Below are 14,470 nucleotides of genomic sequence, written 5' to 3' on the forward strand. Positions count from 1 at the left end.
ACTCCGCCACTCCTCCTCCCCACCGCCATCTGCCTGATGGATCGTGGAGGTCTCCATCGTGGAATATGCCTACTATGAACTATTCATACACTCTGTCATATTCATTGAATGTATTTTAACTCTAAATCTGTCCTTCTGTACACATTACATCTATTGCATCTGTCCATCCTAGGAGAGGGATCCTCCTCTGTTGCTCTCCTCCAGGTTTCTTCCCTTTTTTTCCCCCTGAAGGGTTATTTGGGAGTTTTTCCTGGTCCGATGTGAGGTTTTGGGGCAGGGATGTCTATGTGTACAGATTGTAAAGCACTCCGAGACAAATTTGTAATTTGTGAAATTGGGCTATACAAATAAACTGAATTGAATTGAATTGAATGACATTTGGTCACCATTAGAGGATGTAAGAATTTTGTTTTACTGACATATTTGTGAACGAAAACCTAGAATGATGCACTGATATTATCAACATGATATCTTTGGAGACAGCTAATATGTTTTCCAGTCACTATTTTCAAATATATTACACTGCCTAGTTCTCAAAGCTACTACTTTATCCCTGGGCTAGATTGAAGTGGTATTGTAACAGCTTTGGTTTTTTGACTTAAAGTTCAAATTAATCATCCAACAAACTGTGCCTGTCAATGCTTCCAGAGGCCTTCTACAAAGTAGCTGACTCTAAACTCTTTTAAGAAAAAGTAATGAAATTGAAAATGTGCTTATGTTTGTAGTGACTTAGCCTTGGGTGTTAAATAGTTTTTGCTGAAGGAAGTTGCATGCACTCAAGGCTGCAGGTACCTGTGATGCTATCCTTGAGTTATAGTCTGGTCTGAGAGAACATTTATCAATGTCTACTGTTTCCCCCTTTTCTCTTCTCTGTGTACTGCTCTCTGGGAATGTGTTTGTTCTCTCCCCATTGGTTCATTTGTTTGTAGATTTATCCATATTGTTTAAATCTTTAGGTTTGGGGTTTCATATATATATATATCTGCCCCAGAGTCTGAAATGTATTTGTCTGGGTTTTGAGATACCTGCATCTGAGATGTATGCCTCCACTCAAAGGCAATAGAGGTGAATGGAATATCTGCATTTTATTGCAGCAAAGAAATACAAAAGAAAACATTGTAATAGCCGTGTCGTCTTCCAGAGGCAATGTCCCCGTTACTTGAGATAATCCACACTTTTTAGAACAACTTTCTTTAAAAATAAGACTTTGGAATTGTGGGGAAGACATGAGGTGAGGAGTGAATCTGATGGATAAAAACAGAGCTGATGAAAGTAGAAGTAAACTGATTTTCTTATTGATAGATTTTCTTCTAAATTTGAGCTTACAATTAGAAATGAGCACCAACGATATCTTGGTGATGGTCCTGTACTATTCTTACTAAAGGTTGTTGTAAAAATGTAGCCAGCTTGACATTCTCCAGCACCGCATTCTCCAGCACCGCAGACAGGTTGTTGTATTTGGCAGAATGTAATGGAGGAAAATACAATATTGCAAAACTAAAAGAAGAGCACAAAACACATGCCTTTGTAAGTGCAATAATACATCCTTATGCAGTTGACTGTAAACTAACAATTGCCAATACTGAATGCAAACCCAAAAAATATTAAGCTAAACATGTTAATATAAATGTAAACGGTAGATGACTTGCAGATGAAGCCGATGTTGTGGACTTTAAGACAAGGGTTGGGCAGATTGTAAACGTAGATTCTCACTCGGTAGGTTCATGGGCAAAAGCAACTTTCTGAACGTCACTTCCGGTTACTCGGTGTGATTACGATTAGCTTACTTCGTGCAGCTATTCACAATCGGCACTATGTGTTGCTAGAGAACATATAAAATAATCTAATACACTGGTTCCAACACAGGTCCAATGGTATTAGCTGTGTAGAGACAGACAGCCCGACATGCACGCACACAACCGAACGCATGATGTTCCCCATGGCATACATACGCCTAGCAGAGATAATATTGTCCGAAACAGACAACATTATGGTACTAACTTTTTTGTTTAACCCATTTCAATGCCCAATGTGCTGAACATAATAACAAAATAGAACAAAATATCAACATAAAATCACATTGTTACAAACCATAAACAACAATACCATTCAAGTTAACAGGAATTAAAAGCCCAATTAAAAGCTCAGGGCTCTCAAGTTTTGAAGACAGGCAAGAGTGACATTTCCCCCCCCCCGCGCCGCAGAACGAAATTTTCGGATATCAGTCAGTCGCGCGCAATTCCAGGATGCTTTATTTTCATTGATTGCTGGATTAAATCTTACCCAGATACAACAGATACAGGGTTTTTTCTGATTGGCTATTGTGTAGCCCATTTCTTTTTTTTGATTGGCTGATAAGTGGTTCCTCACAGCAGAACTCCAGGTGAGCGCTTGATTCCTCCACGGTGAGGGCAGCGCGGCCAGCTCACGTTGGCGCGCTGCGGCACATTAAAACATGAAATAGCCGAGAGTCTTTTTCAGCGTGAGAAATACGATGTGTGGCGGGAGTGCGTGACCTAAGACCGAAATGCGTGAGACTCACGCTCAATTCGTGACACTTGAGAGCCCTGAAAGCTTGCTGCTCTACGGCCCCCTTTTATTGTTTTGGACGGTGTGTTTGGCTAACAATCAACAGCTAACGGAACTACCGGGTGTTGTTGCTCTGCAGCAGTGGAGCAGCTAGGTTGGTCACACATGGCTGTGTTTCCTTGATGGGGTTTTATTGCCTCCAAAATGCCAAAGAACATGTCACAGCTAACCTTTTCACTAAATGCATATGTGTGTTCATGTGCGTGTGTGTGTGTTTGTGTGTGTGTGTGCATGCTTCCCAACAGCTTCCTGCAAAACAACAAGCTTTTTGTGCAGTTTCCCTCCGAGAATTGAAGTCACACAACGAGTAAACGAAGGCTGCTTTAGTTTCTGTTGGTGAAAGTTGGTCTCCAAGGTACAGGTCTATAAAAACATGTTGCCATTCATTAACAGTCTTTCCTCAAACTGTTTTTTTATCGTCAGAATATGGAGCCTTAGAAAGAAAAAAAATTATGTTGCATATTTAAAAAAGTTTTTTTTAATCTAGTAAAATACACACTATTTCCTAATTTATTTTTAATGCAATTTTTGCAAAAATATATGCTATTATGACAACCACATGGATAAATTCTATAAGAACTAAATGCAGATATTAAGAGGGGTGGAGGGGGGCACGATGACACACACATACACGCGCACACACACACACCTATATAATGTGTGAAAAACAAAAATGTGGTTATTTCATCTTCTTTGTGCTTCCAAGGCTGTTTTTATGTTGCTTGCGTTGGTGATGATTTATCCTTGGGAGATGTTATCTGCACATGTGTTAGTGTGGGCCTTGAGTGGTGCACAAACATATGCCTTCACCATTATCCTAACTCAATATGGGTTTGAAATGGATTATTGCATGTTGAAGTGAGAGGGATGGATTTCGGAAGCAGAAGGAGTTTGAGTGAGGATGGAACAGGGTTCTGGGATGAGGCGCTATGGGAGAGGGGCTGAAGGGATGTAGGGTACAGGATTTTTGTGACCTGGGATGTGGGAGGCTCGGGTGATGAACAGGTGTTGAGCCGGAACCGAACCATTCCACGAGGAACTAAACAAGTGAAAAAACGACTTTGGGGGATGGTACGGATGGTGTAGTTGAGGTGGCCTAAGAGCCACAAGAGTTGGAGTTTGGTACATTTGAGGGCTAAGAGGAAATCCACAGGACACCAAAAGGATGCCAGAAGTCAGGGTTGATGGGAAGTACTTTGAAGGCGCTGGTGATGTCCATGCTCCTTGATCTGCTGGGCGGAGGAGGGATGGGGTGTGATAGATCATGGTGTACTGCTTGGGACAGTAGAGCCGTGAAGGGATGGGAGGTTGACGATGAATCTCTTTTTCCATGAAAATTTCGTAGAAGTTACGGTGATCGGACTGAGTCTGAATATGGGGAAAGGTGGGCTAATGAGTAAGCCACTTCCACACCTGATCCTAATTCTCTCATTATCTCCCCTAGCATGAATGCCAGCCACCTTTCCTCTTGTATGCCACCATCAAGTTTTAGCTGCTTCGGCCAGTTTGGTCTGTTGGACGTATTTGTGTTGATCCTGCATGGTTCCTGACGCTGGGCAATACCACTTGATGACAGACAATAAACATGAAACATTGTGCATGTGAAGCGATAAGCTCATTTTTTTCAAATTATTATTATTTTTCGGATATTATAAACAAGATACTGAAGCTGGAATAAGCCTATTAAATAAACACCACGATGTAAAAATACCAAGACCTTTGTTCTCGTGTTTAGCAATGGCACTGAAATGTTTTATTTGACTACACGGTTGCCTTTGTCTGAGCCCAATGCCAATACCATGTACTCTACAGAATGGCCTTGTTGATATCCTACTTAAAGAAGATAAACACCTTTTTTTAACAAGAGAATAGTGCAAGGACATATGCACAATATGGGCAACATGATTAATTCAATTCAGTTTATTTGATATATTCCAAAATTACAAATTATCCTCAGAGGGCTAGCTATACAATCTGTACACATACGACATCCCTGTCTCAGGACCTCACATCCGATTTGGATAAACTTCCCCAAAAAAACAAAAAAAAACTTTCAAGGGGGAAAAAAGGGAAGACACCTTTACGAGAGCAAATGAGGAGGATCCCTCTCCCCGGATGGACAGAAGCAATAGATGGCATGTGTTCAGATGATTAGCGTTACAGAGGTACAACACATTCAATGAATATATATTTTGAATAAAGAGTAGTAGGCATGGACCATGATCCAGATAACCACAATCTGTGTAAACAGAAGGAGTTTGCAATGGCAAGGATTCAGGGGGCAGGGCACAGGTTAATATGATTAGCATTGTGAAACGGTCATGGTTAATGTTGTAATATATGGTTAGCCTTTTGAAATGGCCGAGGTTAGTGTTGACATATGGTTAGCATTGTCAAACGGTCAGGTTTAATGTCGTAACACGTGGTTAGTGTTGTGAAATAGTTACTGTTCTGAATCGATCACGGTTAATGTTGTATCTCTTGTAAAAGGGTTGCGTTGAGGCTATTGTGATAAAACATGGTTAGTGTTTTGAAACGGTCGTGGTTAATGTTGTAAAAGGAGATTGTGTTGTGAAATTGCTACAGTTAATGTTGTATTGTATTATACTAATGGTAGGCATTGGTAAAACTTATATTTTAATGTTGTAAAACGTTTTTAGCTAACGTTAGTGTGTTAAAACATGGTTACCGTTGTGAAATAGTCGGTTGATGTTCTTAAACATGGTTAGCTTTGTAGAACGGGTCCTGGTTGATATTGTAAAACATTATTAGCGTTGTGAAATATTCACTATTAATGTTGTTCAACATATTTAGCTTCACAAGTAGGTCATGTAAATCATGATTTGGCTTAAAAAACAGGATTTTACAAGTGTTTGTATGTAAGCTACAGATATTAAAGATGTCATCAGTATATTAGCTGATCTTTTGATTTCACACAGAACCAGAGGGCTGGTTCACTGATTAGTGTTGTGAAATCGCCCCAGTTAGTGTTGTCACACATAGTTAGCATTGTGAAACAGTCACGGTTAATTTTTTAAAGCGTGGTCAGCGTTGTGAAACAGTCACAGTTAACGGTAAGTTGTAAAATGTTGTTGGCGGTGTGAAAAACTCGTTTAAAGTTAAACGTGGTTTCAGGTAACAATACTACATAAAAGAAAAAATTAGAAAAAAATGTTTTTAAATTTTTTTTTACATTATGTAAGCTACAGATGTTATAGACGTCATCAGCATGAATATATATATATATATATACCTATAATTTAATGATATCTCCCAAAACTGTATTAAATGGTGAATATTGATGTGGGTGGGTTTACATTAGAGTTAGTTCAAAGCCTGGTGCATTTTGTACATGGGTGTTAGATGCTGCGGACCACTACCCAAGCCCTGGAAGAGCTGTCAATACCTTTTTGCTATTTCATTCATAGCATTTCCACATCTATGTATGATCTGTTTCATTCGATCTACATGATGGAATGTACCCTGTTCTGGGAAGGAATGGGGTATAATATTGTTATTGACAGCAACAATAAATATAAAACAACTGCCTTTTTTATTTTTATTTCCATCAAAATGCAAACATGGGAATCCAATCGCTTAGTTTTTTTAGTCAATGTATCTCTCTATCTACAGAGTGGGTGTGTGAACAAATAACAAATAGAAAGGTTCCCAATGAAGATCAAGAAAGAATTACACAGCTCCCATTTTTCTTCTGACCTTTCTCTGAAATTACTACAGATATTGTCCCAGTTGGTTGTACCCTATGGAAATTAAACCACTGACATGAAATATCTCGTATCAGCCTATAGGCTGAACATTTCGACTCATGCAAGAACCATTTGTATGAACAGTAGTTTTATACATTGCTTTTAGCTATGGAGAATTTGTTGCAATCTGTTCTTTTAACCAGTGGTTTGTATATTGAATTTCTTCGAAGCTACTTTGAGTTAAAAAACCCTAATAAATAACACTTCATGATTAGGTTGACATCATCCTGTTTGAAGCAGGTGAATGTAATTCAAATTTGAATTCTCTACATGCAGCCAAACAATATCGCCAGTAATTCAAAGTGTCTATTGATGCTAATTTATAACACTACAGTATCAATATGAACATCTTAAATGTTTTGACCTGCTCCCGTTTGCTGTTATCGAGGGCCTTGTTGTGGTGAGACGTTTTTTCATATGGGACCTTTTCTCCTTTATGTCAGCAGTATGACCCTCAGGTGACTTTGCATTAACAGCTCAGCTTATTTGTCCACATCCATTATCTCTAGCAGGTCCCTTAGTTCTGCTGCTGACGCAGTTTAAAATGACTCTATAAAGCACATGGATTCTAAACCCAGGACTTCAATCCAGGACACATGGGGCAGGATTGCCATATACAGTATGGTGTCAATACATGATGGTATTTTAGGTGATTTGTCATGTATTTTCCAAAATAAACTTCCTTGACCACTAGAAGTCAGGCTACTTAGTCAACTACTTAGGTAGGGTCAATACATGATTGTGGTTAAGGCTACACTGTGTCTCAATGAACAGTCGTGGGGTATTTAGGAGTGAGATCGGGTTGTGTGTGTCTGTAAATTCATAACTTATAGGAGCATTTCTTTGAATGATTATGGCTGGCCTTCTGGTGACTGTATGATGGAAGGAGAGGAAGGTCACTAAAATTATTCCTAAGTGGTCATAAACAAGCAACACTGTCACATCAGATGAGTAAATGAAGCCGCCGTAACTTAGCCTGTCAGGCTCTTTAATGGGCTTCAGCCTCTGTGGGTGTGAGTGTGTGTGTGTAAAATTGTATAACGGCTTTCTTCTGTCGATGCTTCTCAACATCTGTGGATGTATTGTCGATGGGGGTTCACCCAAACCATTATCACTAAGGGAAAGGGAAAAGGGGGGCATTAGCTCTCCTTCAACACCTGTGCGGCGACAGTGCACTGTGTTCACCTGAACCTCAGCACACACCACCATATGTCACCCTCTACCGTACAGCACCTGTTCATCAGCGCTGGCACAGATGCCCACTAGTTGGCATTTATGGGGTACACAAACATCTGTTAATTCATTCACAACATTCTATAACACAATATAATAAATATACAATTGATTGTATCTGCCTACAACATCATTGTACTGTGTTATAAACCACCTTCCAAAGCCATTTAATAGAAGCTCTGGAGGTTTTGATCAGCAGATAGAGTTTGCCCAGTTGTAAAAGAATTGCAGCTTCTCAAATGAGTTTTTTATACCAACTTGGACAAAAGGTAAGGTCAGAACAGCTAATGCACCTTGAACAGGTATTTATCATTCATAAACTGTTCATGAATTATAAATAAGGGCTTCCAAAAGAGTGCAAACTAATGCCTTTGGATCAAAGTTGACCATATTTTTTCGTTAAATATTTATCTCTCAATTTGTGGTTTTCTTTCTGTTTGAAGTTTTCTCTTGTCAGGTTAGCCTGGCCAGATTATTCTGACACCAGCAAGTGTCAGTTCAAGCATTTCATTTTATTAAAAGTTCCCTGAGTTTATGATCGTGCATTTCCCAGAATAGAACAAAGTGATTGACCATGATTAGCGTCTAACAAGCCCACCTACAGTGTCTAACAATGTATCCTGTCTGACCCCATCCTGTACCCAAGTGTGCCGCATGTGCAGACTATGAACCTGGCAACCAAATCACCAGAATAGCCTTGGCCTCGATGCACCGGGGGTGCTAGAGGGTACTTGAATTGCAATCTGCACTGCACCTCAGGGTTCACCAAAATAGAGTTCCAACGGTGTGAGAAGAGCATTTGTCCTCCATCTGCATTCACTTTCAGTATTCGGTCATCCACCATACCAGACGCTGCTGACAAATTTCATTGAGATGAGTCATGAATGGTGTTAATTTAGGATAGCGTTGTGTGTTTGAGGGTATTAAGCCTCAGCCAATGAAAAGAAAAAGAAATACATCAACATGTGTGCACTCTGCATGATGGGCTTCCAATGCATTTTGAACATTAATTACATATTGTACATTTAGATTGTAAAGGCGACACCCTCGAAGCTGTGGCCCTACACCAGTTGACGTAATGTTGGTTTAATTGGGACCAGAACTGTGACCCGTGGTGATGTTATGTCTTAAGAGGGATGCACCTATATTCATAGAATTGGGGTTTCAATACAACTTCTAATTTCAGGCGTGTTGGTCTTAATTGCTTTGATACAGCCAGACAGATGACCATTTGGTACGACCTTAATTAGGCTGACCAGATTTGAGTTTGTGAAAAAGAGGACACTTCGTCTCGGGGGGGGGCTGAGATTAAACATCTCTCTTGTTCTGCCTGTTTTGTGATATACATGCCTAAAAGGTGCCTAATATTTCTAGACTGAAATAATATCGGCATTATAATTATTATAACTATGAGGATTTTTTAGTTGCCTATTTTGTGGAGCCCCCTCAGGACGTGGTGCCCTACGCACAGCGCGTAGTGCGCTATGGGAGCGGCGGCGCTGGTAGTAGTGTATAGCATGCCGCACAAACAACAATGCAACTAGTGGAGGCGGCAAGGAGCTCAGTGTTGCCAGATTGGAAATGGTGAAGTATCGTACCAAAGGCTCAAAATGGTTGTATTTGGAGGATAATTATCGTGTATCTGGCAACCCTGAGATCGGTCGACCGATGACTGTTCTCTATACTGTCAGAGCTCGCGCAAGAAGGTGGAACGTAAGGGAGATACCATTTCCAAAACTTGTAAGGGGTAAATACTAGTTTGTGAAAACCCAGAGAAACACAAATATCCGACGAAGCAAAATCCCGGACGTTTTTGGAATCCCTGCCGGACGCATTTTTTAGGTCTCAAAAGCAGGACATGTCCGGGGAAAACCGGACGTCTGGTCACCCTACCTTAATTAAGCAGACACAGTTCCATACAATGCAAGTCAACTGACGGCTGCTTTCTCCTTCCCAATGCCACGGCCACACGGCCTGTGAGTGCAGTGCGAGATGGATAAACGGCTGCGTCTGATGGCGTGTTGGTCCACACCGACAGAGGTGATGCTCTGCTCCCCTCTTTGCATCTAGTTTGCCTTTCACAATGGGCAGTTTGTTTAATTTAATTATAACATTAATTATTATATAAATGTAATTTAAATCTATATTTTAGACGGAAAAGGGGTCAGAAGCATCCTCATTTGTAAAAAATAATCAACAATTTGTGGACGGCTTTTTGCATATGACATCACACATCGGTGCACTTTCCAGATGGAGGACAAGCAACCAGAGGCAGGTTCAATACTGCAGCAATGCCTCTGGGTTGCGCTTTAAACAGCTGGCTAACCAATCAAATCGGAGAAGAAACAAGGACTTATCGAGTCCCGAAAAAAAAAGAAGATTGATCACAAAGGTGAGAAGTTTTTTTAAAAACTCACAGAGAAACGACGACAGACATGGATGCAGTGACCACTTCGTGAAAGGTAAGACGAATGTAATTAGGTCAGCTAGTTTGACCCACATTTTTAACGGCATTTCACCAGACCTCTGGGAATGGTTATTAATACTTCTCAACCAAATGTACTCACCTGGGAAAAACACGACAGCGGTCGTTCAATGTTACTTTGGTTCCGAGGTCGTGGACTCGACCGCACATGAAATAGTTGGAAGCCTCTAGACTCTTGTACGCCTTCATCTGGCAGGCAAGGTCGTTTTTTATTCCCAATCGCCTCCACATCAAAACCAGTCAAGTTGGTGGATCACATCCAGTATCGGATTCATTTTGCTGTGTGCAGGTTCAACTTGCAAGGGCATGTATTCACTTTCCTCCATCCAATTTGCGCAGTATATAACTATATTAGATAATAATAGACATGTTAATGCAAAGAAGCTATTTATTAATGGAGTGCAAGTAATATTTTAGAATAAAGGTCTTGGGTTAATAAATGAAGGGAATCTATCCACTATAAGATGCGAGAGGGGCCTTTATTTTGAGACATTAACCGAAAGTGCTGACATTTGACGTTTAGTAATGTTGCTGGAATGATCTATTTTGATGGACTTTTCGTTCTCTATTTTTGCGGAATGAATCGCAGAGGCGTCGATTCTCTAGAAGTGACACAGCTGACACGCAGCCGAGCTCCAGCTGCGCCGCACTGCTCACGCAGACGCCGAGTGAGCTCTAACATGTGAACATGGGCGCAGCCTGTGACACAACACAGGCCTGTGACCGCCGGAAATCTGCCGTCTGCCATTTTGTGTGTTTCTAGTAGAGGGTCTTTCAAGTGCTTTAAAAAAGATTGATTTCTAGTGTCCAGCAATACCAAGCGTGTTATTTTAGACTGATGAGAAAATTATCCCAACAATTTTAATGGTAAAATACTCCACAGTTTGTACAACATTCTGTCCTTTTAGATTTTGGAAACCTGAAGATCCCATGGTTTCAAAACAGTACAACATGCATATGTTCTATAAATCGATCATTTTCCATTGCAACTTTTTGTATCTACGCCAGGGGAACGGGCTTAACCGGCCTCCTCCAATTAAAACCTCCATTTTATGATTATTTAGGCTTATATTTTACATTACATTACATTACATGTCATTTAGCTGACACTTTTATCCAAAGGTACTTACAATAAGTGCATTCAACCAAGAGTACAAACTCAGAACAACAAGAATCCAGGCTGTAGCCCGAAAAAAGAAAAAAAAGAACATCCAGCTCCAAAAAGAGATGTTTTAGTTATCCTTTGAATCATTTAAGGCCAATAATTAAATATATATATATATATTAGAGCTGTCAATCGATTTAAAAAAATTAACTAATTAATCGCACATTTTGAAATTGCGATTAATTAATCGCGATTAAAAGTTAAAAGTTAAAAGTTCATTCTTTTTAAAGACAAAACTTCACACAGAGCTGTGTTTTCAAAGAGGCTCCTACATATACAGTGCCAGCGAGGTATTTAATATCGTGGATGATAAATTGTTTCTTCAGTGAAACATCAGATTAGTAAAAAAAAAGTATATTGAGACCCCATTGGTCCTGTCATCTTTAACATTGAACACAGCAGAACCAGTGGCCTTGATAACTGACTGACATTCAAATATGTCACGTTAACCCTCTGGAGGCTGGGCTCATTTTATACATTTTACAAAAAATTAAATTCACCGTTTAACCCTTGTGTTGCCTTCGGGTCATTTTGACCCGAATCAATATTACACCCTCCTCTTCGGGTTAATTTGACCCCATTCAATGTTTAATGTCGGTGTTCTTTCGGTAGTCAACAAACAAACATAAAGTGCCTCACACTTAAACTTGGAAAACAATATTAATTCTAATAATTTTCTGGAGGTTTTAATTGCTGGCGTCAAATTGAACCCAAAGGGTAAAATATGTTAGTAAATATAAAGGTAACAGGAGGGTGAAACATTGAATCGGGTCAAAATGACCCAAAGGCAACACAAGGGTTAAAAGTGTTTCCCTTCTTTTTAAAGACAAAACTTCACACAGAGCTGTGTTTTCAAAGAGGCTCCTACATATACAGTGCCAGCGAGGTATTTAATATCGTGGATGATAAATTGTTTCTTCAGTGAAACATCAGATTAGTAAAAAAAATGAGGTATATTGAGACCCCATTGGTCCTGTCATCTTTAACATTGAACAGCAGCAGAACCAGTGGCCTTGGTAACTGACTGACATTCAAATATGTCACGTTAACCCTCTGGAGGCTGGGGGCATTTTATACATTTTACAAAATAAATTAAATTCACCGTTTAAAGTCTTTTGCATGTGACACACCCCCACGTGTTATACATCAAACATTCCAGAACAATCTCAGCTCTGAAATGAGCCTCATTGTCCTCGCGCTGTGTTCTCTGGTTCTCTGACTGACAGGCTGCTAAATGAGCCTTACCTGTGAGGTGGGAGGTCCTTTGTGATTTACTGAGTGTTCATTGGTTGTTTTTTCCCCGAAATGTTGACAGACAAACGGATTGACCAATCACGTTGAAGGTTTCGTGTGTCGAGTTCTTTCCGCGCCGCGTCACCCGACACGTCGCCCCTCCGTTCCTCTGTGTACAGTGTTGCCAGGTCCGCGGTTTTCCCGCGGAATTGGGCTACTTTTGAAGTGTTGCCGCGGGTTGAATTTCTTGTCCGCTGGTTCGGGTAGACCTATTTTGCATGCAAATTACATGAATATCTTTAAATAAAAATCCATATTTTAAATGAAATAATTTATTTCTACCCAAATCCTACCAAACTGACTCCAGATCAGCACGTACACACATGGACATGGGACACGCCCACATACACACACGCACCTAAAGCTCTCGCCGCTCTCAGTCTCCCGCGACCCGCTCGATCCCAACTCTGGTCTGGTAGTTAGTGTAGCTAGCTACACTGGAGAAACATGCCACTCCGTAAGTGGGCTAAATACGGGAAGAAATATACGAAAGAATGGGAAAGTGAAAACGGAATTAAAGAATGGATAGAACGTGTGGCTGGGGATGATACCAAAGCTTTTTGTCGGTACTGCAAAACCGAGATTCGTACCACAGTGATCTCCAAAACCACAGCAAAACGGGGAAACACATTCGAAATGCTGCTCCGTTCTCCAGTTGTCGAGTGCGTACATTGTTTGAACTATAAGTATATGATAAAAATATAGTGAAGCAACATAAGGTGTTTCAGTTGAAATAAGGTATTGCATTAACTACAGTAAATGCATATGAAGTAAAAACAGTACATTCATGTTGTCCAGGCAGGGAGGAAGAGAGAAAAGGGAAGAGAAAGCCTCAAGACAAATCAACAGGTTAGTTTGTCCGTCAGTGAATTGGTCTACACCTTCACAGAGCTATATTTTATTTATGATAATATACTGTATCTAATTACACAAGGCCATTTTAGGACCTAGGTGAAATAACTGTTTCGGGAAAACTGCTTTTAATGCTGGCATACTAACCATTTGTTGTTACTTTGTAGATATTACAATACATTTGGAAATGATAGCAATGTTGTTGGACTTTAAAAGCAGTGTATATGGTTTGGCACAGGCATATTTTGAGTTCTGATATTGGGCTTGTTTTTTGGGCTTGTTTTATTGGCCATTGGGCTGGTTTGGGCTGGTTTTGATTGGCCATTGGGCTGGTTTTGTCACACAGACCTGGCAACCCTGCCTGTGTATCAGAGGGGGAGACGGGAGGAAGGAGGAGCAGGAGGAAACCCGACTGATTCATCCACGAGTTAAACTGATTTCTGCTCCTTATTTTCGCGGAGAAATGATTGTTTTAAAAACGGAAACAGTGTCAAACCGTACTGCCGCTGTTTAAAAAAAAAAAAAAAAAAACATTTGCGTTAATTGCGTTAAAATATTTTAGTGCGTTAACGCGGCCAAATTAATCGCATAGATTAACGCGTTAACGCTGACAGCCCTAATATATATATCATTATATATACACACATATATATATATATATCTATGTGTATAGATATATATATATATATATATATATTAGGGCTGGGCAACGATTAAAATGTTTAATCGCGATTAATCGCATGATTTCCCTGATTAATCGCGATTAATCGCAATTAATCACATTTGTATACGCAAAATCCATAATTAATTCAAAAGTAGTGTATAGCGCACTTCTATTTAAAATGTTCTGCCATATGAATGAAAGTGCCATAACATTTGCTGTCCCTGTTAGAGTGAGACACCAGAAAACACTTTCAGTGCAGTTTGTCAATTCCTAGAACTTGACACTTATTTTAAATGTACTGCCATATGAACTAAACTAAAATGAACTATACATGCCTAAAAGGTGCCTAATATTTCTAGACTGAAATAATATCGGCATTATAATTATTAGAACTGAGGATTTTTTAGTTGCCTATTTTGTGG

This window comes from Pseudoliparis swirei, chromosome 19 (assembly GCF_029220125.1).
Source record: "Pseudoliparis swirei isolate HS2019 ecotype Mariana Trench chromosome 19, NWPU_hadal_v1, whole genome shotgun sequence".
Taxonomy (NCBI): Eukaryota; Metazoa; Chordata; class Actinopteri; order Perciformes; family Liparidae; genus Pseudoliparis; species Pseudoliparis swirei.